Here is a 15,605-nt window from a genome sequence, read left to right on the forward strand (position 1 = left end):
AAGTATCATATAAATGTTATGATGAGGATGTCACATGATCTGCATCATTTTGTAATCAGAAAGAACACAAACAGAAAGAATAACAGAAAGAACGTCATTAGTAAGTGGCAAAGCCAAGGTCTGAGTTTATGTCTTTTGACTCTAAGCTCAATAGCCTTTCCTCTAGATAAATCATAATTTCTGACGTAAACTACTTTAAGGATTTCTGCAAGGATGGTGATAGTTTTGTCAATGTGGTCATCGAGCTGATGTCTGACCTTTTTGCTAGAGTTTGCCAGATAATAGCAGAGTTTCTCTAATCCCCAAGGGGTTCTCTTTAATTTTCACTTGGAGGGTAGAGATGAATGGAAGGTACTGCTTTTGGCTGCGGTTTTGTGGTGTGTGCTTCAGAATTTGAACACATGCTACCAGAGAGAGGGTACAATAGGATTAGATCTTCTTAAAAGTATTGGGATAAAGGTCTGTCTTTATCCATAAAATGGCTATCTCGGAAAGGTCATGGACACTTGTGGTTAGTTATCAAAGAGTCACCATTCAACAGGAGACAAGTGGTCAGGGACGACAACAATAAAGGGGCAACAAGACACGGTAAACAGAAAGTTAGCCTTGGAGTCAGGAAGCTCTGGATACAAATGCTGTGCCTGACACATACTGGCTGTGTGACCATGGTAAGTTTTTTAACCTTTTAATGTTAACTTTGTCTAAACAAGTCATAGAGCTGTATCAGTGAACAGTTTTTCCAAGCTGGGAGTTGCCTACATGGAAGAAATCATAAATCCCTTATCCCCAGCCTAACCAAAACCAAAAATGATAATAATGATCATAACTGATACCATATGCTTATGATTATTCTTGACCACTTGTATTATCTCCTATTGTATGAGTGGGTATTCAGATGCCCAATTTTTTTTAACCAAACCTGTGATTTAAGTGGTATGGAAAACTCCTGACGAGAACGCTTCTTTGGCCAATGCAGACTATCACCTGCTCTGCAACTTAGAGATTTGGTGAGTTGCCCAGGGTACTGAGAGAAGTGGTCTGCAGAGAGACACAGTCAATATCCATTGGAGGCAGGACCTAGGCCCAGGTCTTCCTAACTCCATGACCTGCGATTATGCCAAGGTACCTCAGACAGACCTTTGCTTATGTGAAAAAGAAATGTACTTAGAACATAGAAAAAAAGCAAATGAGAAATTGTACTCTTCTAGTATTGCTCTATCACCCCTTTATAAAGCCCTACAATCTATCCAGATTCCATTTCTCATTTCCAAAACATGCCTTGAACTTTTTACCTTAGTCTTGGTGCATGCTGCTCTCCCCACTTGAATCAGAGAATCTCAAAGTTGTAAAGGAATTCAGAGTCAACTAGTTCAACCCTTCTCAGAACAAGAATCCTCTTCCCACTACAACAGAGGCATCAAACGTGCTGCTGGCAGGGAAATATTTTAACAAAAGGAATGAAAATATAATAGAACAAAGATAATGTTAATATGTGGTCTTCTAAGTCAATATGTGGTTTAGTGGCTGTTTCTATTTGAGTTTAACACCTTTGCTCTGACACACCCAACAAGCTGTCAACCAGGATCTGCCTGAAAACCTCTAGGTAGAGGTAAGCCTCTACCTCCTGAAGCAGTCCATTCCATATTCAGACAGCTCTCATTTGTTAGAGCTATCCAGCATCAAGCCTAAATCAGCCTCTCTTCATCTACCCTTCTAGTGCTGCTCTCTAGGATTTAGCAGAATAGTCGACTCCCTCTACCACACTGAAGGCCCTTCAAACACCTAAAGTTAACTATTATATCCCCACCCTTTCAAGTCCTCTGTCTCCAGGCTAAGCATTCTTATTTCCTTCATAATGTTGAGATGCTTTACCATCTAGGCTGCCCTCCTCTGAATAATCTCCTCCATGTTAGTGATGTCCTTCTTAAAATGTATTTACCAGAACTGAAAACAATATTCCAGATGTACTCTGCCCAGGACATGTACATCAATACCATCACCTCTTTAGTTTGGTATATTATACTTCTCTTGATGAAACCTAAAATTATATTTCCCTTCTTGACTATCATAACATATCACTGACAGTTTTACGTTTGTAGTCTATTTACTGCTATGTATATGGAATTCTTTTGGTATTTAAGCTCAAAATTTTAAAAAATAATCTTAAAAGAAAAAAAAAACATTTGCTGTCCACTAAAACCTTTGAATCATTTTCAAACTGCTGCCTAGCCATATCTATGCTATTATGAAACACATTATGAAACTTTTTTTAACTCAAGTATAAGACTACCTTTATCCGAACCAAATTTTATCTTATTTGATTTGGTTCAGAATTCTATAATGTAGTTTGCTGAGATATTTCTGGATACCATAGATCTAATTTATCTACTTTGTGCCATTTGCAAATGTGATAAGTATGCCACCTGTGGCATTTTCCAAGTCACGGATAAAATAATTTCATAATATCCTCCTCTTTTATCTTTGCCCATCCAAATCCTATTCGCCTTTCAAAGCCCAGCACAAATTCTATTTTCTCCTCAACATGTTTTTATTCTATTTTAGCTCATAGTGATCTTTCCTAACTCCAAACCCAATGGGCTCACTATCTGTAATATTCATTTGGTAACATGGTAAATAATAACACAGTATATCAATCTTTCTATGATCTTGACAATGTGAATACTGCCCCCAATGGTACAAATCATGACCCATTCACATTTGACCATAAATCTTCCTTAAAGAATCTACCCAATAACAGCAGACATGTTCTTTTAGGCCTTTTGGACATTCTGTGGTTCTGCTACAGCAGTTGGGTTTTCCATGTTACCACTTCCTCTTATTTTAAGACTGGCCCACTTGCTTTTCCACCCAAATGTTTTCTGGGTATCCTTCACACAACTGTATGCAAGTCCTAGTTGGTATTTTGCTATGCCCTGTTTGCAGCCAGGGAGACAGCGTGGTGTTATAGATGAAGAGCTGCTTTGCAAGCCAAGAAGACCTGGGTTCAAATCCCACCTCTGACACATACTAGTTGGATGACCTTGTGAAAATCATTTAAACACAGTGCTTTAGGTGGCTAATGCTATGTTACAGAGAAGGTGCTTAACAAGCCCTAGAAGAGCACTTCCTCACCTGGGAGTTTTCTATGCCACTGAAATCACAAGTCCTCTTTCTATTTATACACGGAATGCTCCTCTCCACTGCCATTTGAGCCATTTTCAATTTTAAATCTTCAAAATTCATTGTTAAAGAAATGGGTTTGTGCCTCAGGGGGCAGCTTTGGAATCACTGAAAATGCCATGCAATTTTTTTTAAAACAATGCAGCCCACTCTATTTCCTATTCAATTCTGACTCCAGAAACTCATTGTCTACTTGTAGCTCCTGTCACAGATATATGAACCAATGCTCTAATTCAACGGGCTGCCTATCCAACTGCACGTCGCAGTATAGAATGCAGTATAGAATAAGGTTCTTAACCTGGGATTTGTGTATTTGGCCATTTAAATATGTTGATAACTGTATTTCAAAAGAATTCTGCAATCCTATTTATTTTACGTATTAAAAAACATTATTTTGAAAACAGAGTCAATAGGCTTCCCCAGATTGTCAAAAGGGCCCATGGCACAAAAAAAGAAGTTAAGAATTCCTGGTACAGAGGGAAAGACACTATTTGGAGTAAATGACCAGAAACTGAATCTTGGTTCTGCCATTCACCAGCTCTATGACTTTGGGCCAATCACTTTACCTCCATGGGCTCTAATGCCCTCAAAATTAATCTCAGAAATGAAGAAGCTGGACTAAGCCCCATTCAAATCCAAATCTTATGATCCTACAGATAGTTAGACTGATTTCTCTTTTGTGGATCTCATTGAGGAGATCCTGTAGTATTTAGTAGCTTGAAGCAGTTGGTATATCATCCACAAAAAGGGCTATCTGGAAGACTTTACTACCTATAGTGAATTTTTTTCCATTTAGACCCAGTGCAGGATATCCTCCATGATAAAAAAAAAACCACTACTGGCTAGATTATATCTTCCTGTTTTATATCTCACTTGATATTGATAGCTAAGCTTTGTTCAATGATCTTCTGATTATTTCTCTGGTTGTATTTATCAAGGAATCTTCTATGATCTTAATAAATACATAGGAGACTCCAAGTGGAGAAGAACCTTTAAGGTTGTGTACACACACATACATATGCACACAGAATATGTACAAAATGAATTCAAGGTGATTTTTGGAGGGGATGTACTGGTAGTTGAAGGCACCATGAAAGACTTCATGAAGAAAGCAGTGCGTGAACCAAGTTCTGAAAGCAAATCAGGAAATCCAAGGTCAACCAAGTATCAATGAATGTTAAATGGAAGCTAAACTGGCCTACTTAGTGCCCCTCTTCTAGATCGTGAAATCTCATCTGTGTTCCTTTGCACAGGCTCTCCATCATGCCTGAAATGCACATCTCTTATTTACCTCTGAGAATCTCTAGCTTCCTTCCAAATTCAGATCAATATTGCCTCCTACTTGAGGTCTTTTCTGATACTCCCTAAGTAGATAACTGCTTCCTCCTCTCTCTGAAATTTTTTTTTGTATTTTATATATGTATGTATGTATATAACAAATATATTAATATAGAAATATAAATATAGATATATGTATATATATGTATATGCATTTACCATGTTCATGTGGTTTCCCCTCATAGAATGTAAGATTTCTGAGGGCAGGGACTTTTGTTTTTGAATTCTCAGTGCCTAGCATGGAGCCTGGCACAAAGTAGACACTGAATACATACTTGCATATTGATTTAGTTTTGAAAAATCTTTTTAAGTTCTTAGTATAATTTCTCTACCTCTTTATTCTTTGCAATAAATACTAATGTATAATTCTACAGACATCCATTTCACAAGGCACTGTGTGTGTCTCTGAGGATAAAAGCTAAAGACAAGACTCATGATGCCCATTATATCCACCATGAATGCTAAGATGACTGAGTGTCCCATGAAATGATGTTTCTTGTCATCCTTTGGCATAATTTGACCTTGGGCAACTCCTTTATTTGACTCTCTTTCTATTTAGCTGCAATTTCCTTATTGCTTTAGATTTCATTCATGAGGAGAACATCAATACTGATATGATTTGGTTCCTTTAAGTATATAACCTTGGTGGGGACTGAAGAAAGATTTCATATTTAGAATTCATAAACCTAATTATTTTCAAGATATCCTAGTAACTGCTGGATACCTCCCAATGCCTTTTTCACTTCTCTATCACTGTCAGTAGTGAAATGAAAAGGGGACAGAGGGAAGTTGGGGGGAGGGGGGTGGGAAGTAGCCACAGGAATAAGAGACAGCATTTTTGTGCTTCCTGTGTTGCCACAGCCAAAAAAATGAACCACCTAAGGGCCCAACTTACTGATAATCAACTTTTCATACTTAGCTATACTTATCCTCCAACGGCAGGCAGTTTGTCCCCAAAGACTTCACATATTGGCAGAACCCATCAGAATTTGTCTTCTGCTGGAACAGCCTTCAAGATCCCAGGGTCACCTCTGTTTCATGAGGTACTGAAACAGGACTTCGTTTTAATATTTGTCGTTGCTATTAATTCCTACTTTGTATTATTATTCTTTTGCTAGAAGGTGTGGTATAATGGAGGGAATGGTACATTTGGAATCAGAGAACCTGAGTTCAAATTCTGCCTCTGCTCCTCACTATCTATATGTCTTTAGGGAAGTCATTTTACCTTTCTAGGACTTAGGTAATACAGTGGATAGAGCACTGGGCCTAGAATCAGGAAGACCTGAGTGCCAATCTGGTCTCAGACATTTACTAGCTATGTGACAGTGTGTAAACTTAACCTATTTGCTTCAGTTTCCTCATTTGTTAAAATGTGGATGGCGATAATAGCACCTCCCTTCCACGGTTGTTGTAAGGCTCAAGTGAGAGAATCACTACAAAGCACTAATGATATAGTAAGTAACTATGTAAATGTTCGTTGCTATTATTATTATTCATCACCTCATCTATAAAGTCCCCTCCAGCTCTAAAGCCTATGGATTTTTCCTGTAATTGTGCCTTATCTCTAACCTATACTATTACTCCTAGATGGCAAAGGACTAAGTGGTATGCTTGATAGCTGTCATAACCCCTAACAGTGCACACAGTAGGTACTTACTAAATATCTGTTCACACCTTGCTTCATGTCTCCTTCCCAAGACTACTGACTTCCTATCACCTCCAGTATCAAATATAAAATCCTGTTTGGCATTCAATGCCTTTTATAATCTACCTTTCCTACCCCCCTTTCCAATATTATTTTACCACGAACTTTAAAAAAAATTATGTATATAAAAAATAACAAGCGATTTCTAATATTTTTACACCTTACATTTCAAACCACCCCCTCCTCTTTGATCCAGGTATGGCAGCCTCCTTGCTCTGCCTTAAACAAGGCACTGCATCTCTCAGCAATCTATCTATAACCTATGTCTGGAAGGTTCTCCCTCCTCATCTCCACCTCTTGGCTTCCCTGGCTTCCTTCAAGTCTCAGCTAAAATCCCACCTTCTACATGAAGCCTTTCCAATTCCTCTAAATACTTGTACCTTCCCTCTATTGACTGTTTCCTATTTGTCCTATATATAGCTTGTTTGCGCGTTGTCTCCCATTAGATTGTGATCTTCTCAATCTAAGGGTAGGAACTGTCTTTTGCCTTTCTGTATAGCTGCAGTGCTTAGCACAGTGCCTGGCACATAGTAGGTACTTAGTAAGTACACGACGAGCACGCTTCAGGGTGGCTTCCAACCCCTCTTTTTAACTGGCCTTCACAAAAAGAAAAGACCATCTGTCATTTCTTATTGGTAACTGAGACTACACTGTAGAATGTAGTCTTGGCCCAGAATACTTAGTAGAGAGCTAGGCATTTGAGGAGCCATGCATTTCGATCCCAGTACTGACATTTCCTGCCTGTATAATCCTGGCAAACTCTCAGTCTCTTGGTTACCTCATCTAACAGAGACAGAGATAATACTAGAAACCTGCCTTCTGGAATTGCTGGGAAGTGGGGTGGGGGGAAGTGGGTAGAAGATGGAGAGTAGGGAGGGGTCTAAGGCAACAGAAGGCATTTTGTAAATATCAAATTGCTAGATAAATGGTGTTAGTAACACCTCCCAGTGAATGTGTTAAGGGTTTTAAATACCTCCTGAATGGTTTCCTCACCCCCTTCCCCACAGGCTCTCACTCTTATGGGGTGTTGCTTGCTGCTTTTGAAACTTCAGGCTGAGTTTCCAGGGAAACCTAAGGAGGAGGGAACTGCAGGAGTTTATTACTGAGTTGACAAAGGGAAGGAATTACTGCGGCAAAGCACACAATGCGGAGGGGGTGGTGGTAAAGGAAGATGGACTTTCTGAAGTTAACTACAGATGCAAACAGATGGTTCTGACCAATGCTGGGTGTAGCCTAAACCCTCCTGGTGAGGTTATATCCCACAGCTTTTTCACCCACATCCAGCAGATTCCGCTAAATGACAAGTATATGCATAACCTTAGCAAATTCATCAAAATCTCGTTTCTGGCTCAAAAATATACCTTCTAGCTGGACAACTTTGTTTTAATCCTAACCCAAGTTTCTCAATTTGTAGCTGAAGATCACCAGGCTCCCTGGCATTAGGAGGAAAGTAATATGAATATTTGTGTAGAAAACACAATGGCTTGGGGTAGCTATGAGCTATCTATGTGAAAACACTTCGCAACCTTAAAGTACTAGATAAAGATAATCGACTACTATTTCTCTAGGCTTCAGTTTACATGTTTACAAAAGATAGAAGGCTTTTTGGATTATGTCTATCTTATACTCCCTTTCTTTGCTCCATACTGCTCAATCCTAGGCAAGCAGTAGGCATATGGTGAATATTCACTGGATTGAAATAGGGCAGTGATTTCCCAATTTGGGGGCGGGGGGAAAGGAGCCCACCTTGTTACATTTATTTTAGAATAAAAATGTTTTGATTATGTGTATATCAATATGTGCTAAATAACTTTCTTAGGAGCCGTGTCATCTCCACTCCACTCCAGCCAACACTTCCACTAACCCTCCCCGCCAGAGAATTGGATTCGGTTCTGAAGCCACCCAAGGCTTACACAGGCCATCTTTGGTCTCACCTTGCTTAACTCATGGCCTCTGAAATACTTCCTAGACACTCTCCCCCTTTCTAACTCTTCTTAGAAAGGTGAGCTCCTCGAATGCAAGGATCGTTCATTTTGCTTTTATTGTATACCTAGCACTTAGCACAAGCACTTAACAAACGTTATCTGTGTGAGGAACAAGAAATCCAAGTGCATGAATTAAAAGTGGTTTCCTTTTAAGAACTTTTTTTCAACAACCCTAGAGATAACTGGAGACTCCAGAGTGTCACAGAACCAAGAAAGAATATTACTACTTTGGGGGACCTTGCAGAACACAAATAATAATATTTAATATTTATAATATTTAATAATAATAGTTCTGTAACTCCAACTTCTAGAGGACTTTAAGGTTTATAAAGCACTTTCTTTATAATCACCTGAGGGCCAAGATAGGGCAAATGTTATTTCCATTCTACAGAAGAGAAAACCAGGACTCAGAGAAAGAAGTGAGATGATTGCCCAGGGTCCCCCAGTTAGGAGGTATCAGGGCTGAGATTCAAGTCCAGGTCTCCTGACTCCCAAACTGGGGTTCTTTATTCTACACTTTGTTGCCTCTATTGATATTTCTTAATCAAAGTACCATTGGGGTTATTTGTAAATTGACATCTGAATGGTCCATTTTTCACCTATCACTCACACCTACTGTGTGCCAAAAGCCCAGGAATTTCTCCAAAGCACAGAGATAAATACTTAACGATTGTTATTTTTTGAAGTTAGGATGCAAATGTCAAAACTGAGACTGTGCTAAGTCATTATGGCTCCAAAAATAATTGGATAATCTCTCATCTATGAAATATTTTTACCAAAAGATGTGGGGAGGGAGGAGAAGGTTAGTAAGTAGAAAGTTTGTAAGGGGAACCATGGGAGTTCAGCCTGATACTGACCATATACCTGGCTTTCACTTCAGTTACCAATGGCAACATGTTTAGAATCCTGGTTAGGTATTTAGAGGCTTGTTTTTAACCCAGCCAAAAACTGAGCAAGCCATTAAAGCCTCAGTAGAGTTCAAGTTTTGGGATAAGCAAAGACCTAGTAAAAGCAAAACAAACCTCATCATGTATCTGTATCATACTTATGTTGTATACCATACTGGAATGTAAGCCTTTTCTCCTCAAAGGCAATTCTAGGAATGCACTGTCATTATAGATGTAATGAGTCACTACTGTTAAGGGAACTACTGTTGTTCCACCCACAATCTTAAGCCAACCTAAGAACACTGTTCTGTATTAACTTGGGTCCTCTTGGGTCATTCACCTTGGTGAATGAGGGAGGCAGTTATAATTAGGATGATCAAGGGGCACCAACACTAGCTTACTAGTGATCCCAAGTGAAATCAGAGCTTTGTTGATTCCTATGAAAACTACCCAAAATTACCACCAAGCAAGCACATTCAATTCTAAATGGGGTACAGTGAGAGGTGTTTTGGTTTAGGACTGGGATATGTTGACAGATGTTGGTGAGGAGCTTTGACCTAAATGACAGGATGCTCTAAACCAGGATTATGGGAGTCTGGGCAGAGTTTCAGAGGGGCAGGACAAGGCAAGACTTGTATATTTCCTGTTTTCCCTAACCTGGTTTCTTACCAGTCCTCGCTAATGAAAATTAACTCTACTTAACACAAGGAGACCCAATCATTTGTATAGACTCCACTGTCCATACTCAGGGCAGGTCCATAAACAAAAATGTAAAGTAGGCAAAGTCTGTCTTTGGTGTCCTTCCACATTCTGATTTCTTTAGCTCTCTTCTCTTCATGCTCCTGTGCCATCACCCAATTCCCAGAGAAAATCATTTTTATTAACTAATGCCCTGTAAAAACAAACAATTCTGAAAAGAACACAATGATCAACCATGATTCCAGAGGACTGATGGTGAAGAAGAATGCTACCTACCTCATAACAGAGAGGAGATCAAAACAACTATGCAGAATGAGACATACATTTTTGGACGTGGGCAAGATGGGCATTTGTTTGGCTCGATTATGCTTGTTTGCTTAAAAAAATGTTTTGTTTTTCTTTTTTCAAAAATAAACGCTTGATAATTGAAAAGGTATTTAATTTTTAAAACATTGGCTGATAATAAAATGGCCTAAGGTGTTGCCCCTCCAAGAATGTTTGCATTTGTATAAATGGCTTTTGGGGGGGGGGGGGAAGCCTTTAACAGCCAAAGGAATAAAGGCAGCAAGGTGGCACAGTGATAGAGTGCCAAGCCTGGAATCAGGAAGACTCAACTTCCTAAATGCAAATCTGGCCTCAGGCAAGTCACTTAATCCTGTTTGCCTCAGTTTCCTCATCTCTAAAATGAGCTGGAAAAGAAAAATGGCAAACCACTCTAGTATCTTTGCCAAGAAAACCCCAAATGGGGTCAGGAAGAGCAGGACACAACCAAACAACAAAAATCCAAAGGAACAGATTGCTCATGGTACAGTTTCTGGCACCATTGAGAGGTGGTAGGAGAAATACCTGGGAGGGGGGGTGTAGAATAGAAGCCTGTATATCAAATCACACTATGCAATAATAATAATACATATTTATATAGCTTTTTACCATTTATAAAATGACCCTATGATGGTTATAGTCTCCATTTTCTGGATGAGAAGACCAATCTTAAAAGATGTTAAACAATCTTCCTAGGGTCACACAGCTAATAAGGGATCAAGCTCTGTGTGTGTGTGTGTGTGTGTGTGTGTGTGTGTGTGTGTGTGTATGAGAGAGAGAGAGAGAGAGAGAGAGAGAGAGAGAGAGAGAGAGAGAGAGAGGGAATTTAAGAATACTACTTTGTATCTTCAGCTGTGCCTGGTTTCAACTCCACAGAACAAGGTGCCCATCCAGGGGTAAACATATCACTTCTAATCTAGTCACCAAGCAGTTAACTCAAAGCCAAATACCTCCACCCTCTAACTGGAGGCTGGAGGGTGGAGTTACCAAACTCCTCCTAAAACCTTCCTATATAAAGGATGGAAATTGGACTCTCAGTTCAATCTATCTCACATCTACCTGCAGCTCAGGGCGGTTTCAACTCCATGGAAGAAGATATCTGCCCTCCCCAACCCATCCCCTCCCCTCCCCCCACATATCCCTACATCTTTTCCAACCTCTTTTTGGTGTTTGGTCTTCCCCCATTAGACTGTAAGCTCCTTGAGGGCAGGACTATCTTTTTCTTATTTGTATTCTCAGTGCTCAGCACAGTGCCTGTCACATAGTAGGCCCTTAATAAATGTTTGTTGAGTTATTAACTTCTTTCTCCAACTCTAGAATTCTTTCTACTACATCACCGTCAGTCTTGCTTCTATCATTCATTGGGTACCTTTGTTCTACTTTGATGGTCAGATGTAATAAACATCAACAAGGACTGAATCGGTGCTTCATGCTTCACAATACTAAAAAACCTATGACTATGAAGCATAAAAAATACTGTGCGCATATTCCAATACTTGCTCAATCAGAAACTTAACTCCCTACTTGAAATGTAATATTTTACCAATCCCTTTTACCCATTTTCCTGCATAGGGAAAGCATGTTTAAATGCACATATTCTTGCTACTGTTTCCCAAAAGAATAGGAATGACCAGAAGGCCTTGGAGGGAGTGTGTGTGAGTGTGTGTGTGTGCAAGAGAAAGAGAGAGAGAGAGAGAGAGAGAGAGAGAGAGAGAGAAGAATTTAAGAATACTAACTGAAGCTGCGACATGTTGATATCTTAGGTTTTAAAAAAAATAAACAGGGCAAGGATGTTTGTTTGAACAACTTACAGGATTAAGCAAGGAAAAGAAACAGGAAACAGTGATACATAAATGAATCAAATCATCAGGGCATATGCGTAACTGGCCAGAACACTTGAAATTACAAATGAAAGGAGTAATACAGCTTTAAACATTTGCTCCTAGGAACCAGAATACACCAGTGTCATCAACAAAATCCTTCACTGATTAGTCTTTCCTAAATTTACCCCACCCCAAATTTCTATTTCCAATTCAATGAGGCATCAAAACATGTCTTTTCTATTGCTAGTTGATGAAAGCCCTTTTGTATGTCTTTATATTCTAATATTTTAGCATTTTCAAAGTATGTAATGTAACTTTTAATCACAACATGAATACAAATGGCAATGCCCCTTTCTTTCCTAGTTGGCTCTGGGTCACACAAAAGTGAAGAGCTTAGGCAGGCCCAGGGCCACAAGTTGAATCCTGGCTTGCTCTTTAGGTACATCTTTTAAAAATGAGGCTGCACAGAGACAAGTTTCAAAGAGGGAAAGAATTATTTCAACAGAAACACATACATTATGGAGAAGGAGAATAAAGCCAAGAGAATTATCTAATTCTATCTGGCCTCAAACAGGAAGGGAGTAAAGAGCTAAGAAGAGCCAAAAGGACACTCAAATCCTCTTGTTTTTATAATTTGATGTTTGGAATTTGGAATAAAACAGAACAAGATAGTGGAAATAGCACTGCATTTTAAATGAAGAGGTCTGGGTTTGAATCTCAGCTTCCCATTAACTGTCTGTGTAGCTCAGGCCAAACATTTCATTCTAGGCCTCAGTTTCCTTATCTGTAGAATGAAGGGGTTGGACTAGTTGACCTGTAAGATCTCTCTAACAGAGGTAAAATTTATGACTGTAGGAAAAGATTTTTTTTTCCATCTCTCCCCTTGCCCCTCTCCCAAATAGTGGAAATACATTTGCAGTATATTAAGCTAAAGGGAGCATTCACACTTATGTATTCAAGCCTGGAGGAATAGTGATAGCCAGTCATACAAATTGAGAAATGGTAGAGAACATTTGCTGATTCAGGTAGAGGTGCCAGCAGCTTCCAAATACCATTCTTAATGATTCACTCACACGTCCATCCCGCACTGCCAGCTCCCTTCTGTGTAGGGGCATCAAGAGAGCTTGTTTTCTTGATGGGAAGCTGGCTTTCAGCAGCTCCTTTGCTGAAGGGGACATGCAAACAAATGCACTTTTCTCACCCCCACCGTCCCACTGCCCCCCTCTGGTGTTACACACTCAGATAAGCAGATCCACTCATAACTCTAGCTCCAAAAGACAACCAGACCAGTTGGAAGGAAGCTATAGTTTAGATGTGTTAAATAAATATGCATTTCCTTCTCCTTATACTTGGCAAGCAGAAGGTATAAGCACAATGGACAGAGAGGGAATGTTGAAGAGAAGACCACCAGAAACAAGGCTATGAGGTTTCAGCAAAAGGAAGGTTTGAGTCCTCATTACCAGAGCCAGTCTCTTTCCGATGACAAGTAGGCAGTGGGACTGAGAGCAGCTGCTGGCGTCTGCATCACTAAAGAGAGAGACAGACGCTGAGGTGCTCCAGGACAAAGCACTGGAGAATAATAAGCAGAAGGAGCCAAGGAGAGGGAAATGTGTCTAGTCGGTCACCTGCTAAGCCCAGCAATCTCTGAACAGACCCTACGCGTACACACACACACACACACTCACACACACACACACACACACACACACACACACACACACACCCCAAGGGAGGGAATTTTCAGCACTTCCAGATCTCCCTTAGGGGAGGTCACGCTAACAAACGTGCCTTCCAGCTTTCTTTTCAACCCACCCCCCGCTTGAATTATTCACCCCTGCGCAGCTCTACCATCCCTCTAAGCCGGCCGTAGCAGTACCCTGGACGGGCGTCTGGGGAGTTTGGTGAGGGTCCTTGGGGACACCTTGCTTCCTAACCCCCATTCCTAACACTTTTTTTTTCTTCCCACCGTCCCGTCGCCCCCTTATGAATTACACACTCAGATGAACCAGATTCACAGTAAGCTCTAGCCCGAACACAGGCACCCAGACTGGTTGGGGGAAGCAGACGCTAGAATAGTAGCCAGAGGAGCGAGCAGGAGCAAAGCTCGCTTCCTCGGGTCCGTGGAAGGAAGAGCCAGAGGTGAAGGGAACCTCAATGGCACTAGGACCTAGCAGACGTCCCTTCTCTCTCCCCTAGCTCCACCTGCCTTTCCCTCGGGTCTCTAGAGACACTTCTAAGGTTTACGAGGAGCGAGCGAAGGGGTGGCGGTACCTGGGAAGGCAGGGCTGCGGTTACCTTGAGAACTGCCAGCAGGGTCCACGGACGCCGGCAGAGAAGTCACAGAGCAGTAGCAGCGGTGGCAGTGGCGATGCAGTCCACAGGCGCCCGGCAGAAGAATCGTGGAGAGTGAGTGCTCCGACTGCGCTCTGAGCCCAGGGCTAGGGCTCCCTGCTCCCAACCCCAGCCTCGCTCCCGCCGCTCCTGATTGGCCAGAGCAGAAGCTGGAGGAGCTACCTGATTGGGCAGTGCAGGAAGCCAAGCAGGAGGAGTAGGGATGCGGGGCAGGGGAGACCCTCGGGGTTTTTCTGTGTTCCCAAGTCTTCCTCTTAATCCGTAGTTGCGTAACTGTCCAGATCGCGGCTCAGGCCAGAACTGAGGGACTCCTGGGCGGTGACACCTGTGTGTGCGTGGTGGGGATGGCGGGGACTGGGGGCGGGGAATACGATCATGTCTAAGCAGTTCCCACCCACACTGTCCCTGCGTGCCAGCTTGTAAAACACTGAGGATGCAGAGTACTCTCTACCCCACGTGGTTCCAGGCACTGGAATGACCAGTGCTCCAATTAAGCTTTTCCACCTCACTATTATATACTTGCACGCATATTGCACCCAATATTCTATGCCTAGGACCCCCTTCCCACACACACACACACACACACACACACACGCATGCACACGGTGTATAAGGCACTATGCTAGATACTGTGAGCCCTAACGCTTCCTATGAATCTGTTTAAGACGTGGTTCCTGCTGACATAGAGCTTTGGGTCTTGAGGTAGGGAGTAGAGCTAGGTGATCAGTTATCCGCTCTTTAGAGAGCAGTGACGGCACTGTACAATTAAGCCTAGCATCTAATTAGGCATAATATTTTGGTTAAAATGGGAAACTACCATATGAGAGCTTCTTCCAGGCAACTGTATCCTAGGTAAGCTCCTTCCCTACCTCGTCCAATCTTGCCTCCTCTCCCAGATGTCTCCGGTGATGTCTCGGAGTCTCTGCTGTGGACAGTGTCTAAGAGTTTCTTTTTGTACATGACTTGTGTCCCCCAGTTCCAAACCTTCAGACACAAAGCTGATATGAGGGTGCCATTTAGATTGCTTCCCCACAGCATTTTGATGATGTTTACAGTATGTGCTAGAATGTCTAGTTATAGCTCTAATAATAAATAACATTTTCACATGAAAAGTGAAATTGAAAACACAGGCAGGAGAAAATTTGGCTGTTCTTCTTGCCTGAATTTTAGGCACAGAGACTCCAAAACAGTGGACACAAAACAGTGAAATCCCAATACAATGAAGTGTATTTCCACCTCAAGTTTCTCCCATCTCTAATCCAACCTCCACACAAGTACTATATTGATATCCCTAAAACACAAGTATGACCTCCTA

General features: G+C 41.2%; 1 protein-coding gene across 1 annotated transcript in view; it reads right to left on the bottom strand.

Moving 5' to 3' along the window:
• The window catches only part of STON2 (stonin 2), a 174,055-nt gene extending 159,689 nt beyond the window's left edge, over positions 1-14,366 (bottom strand). Inside the window, exon 1 of the mRNA XM_036735413.1 lies at positions 14,234-14,366. The gene's annotated coding sequence lies outside the window, so the exon portion shown is untranslated. The remainder of the gene's footprint in view (positions 1-14,233) is intronic.
• Positions 14,367-15,605: the final 1,239 nt, after the last annotated feature.

This window comes from Trichosurus vulpecula, chromosome 8 (genome assembly GCF_011100635.1).
Source record: "Trichosurus vulpecula isolate mTriVul1 chromosome 8, mTriVul1.pri, whole genome shotgun sequence".
NCBI lineage: Eukaryota > Metazoa > Chordata > Mammalia > Diprotodontia > Phalangeridae > Trichosurus > Trichosurus vulpecula.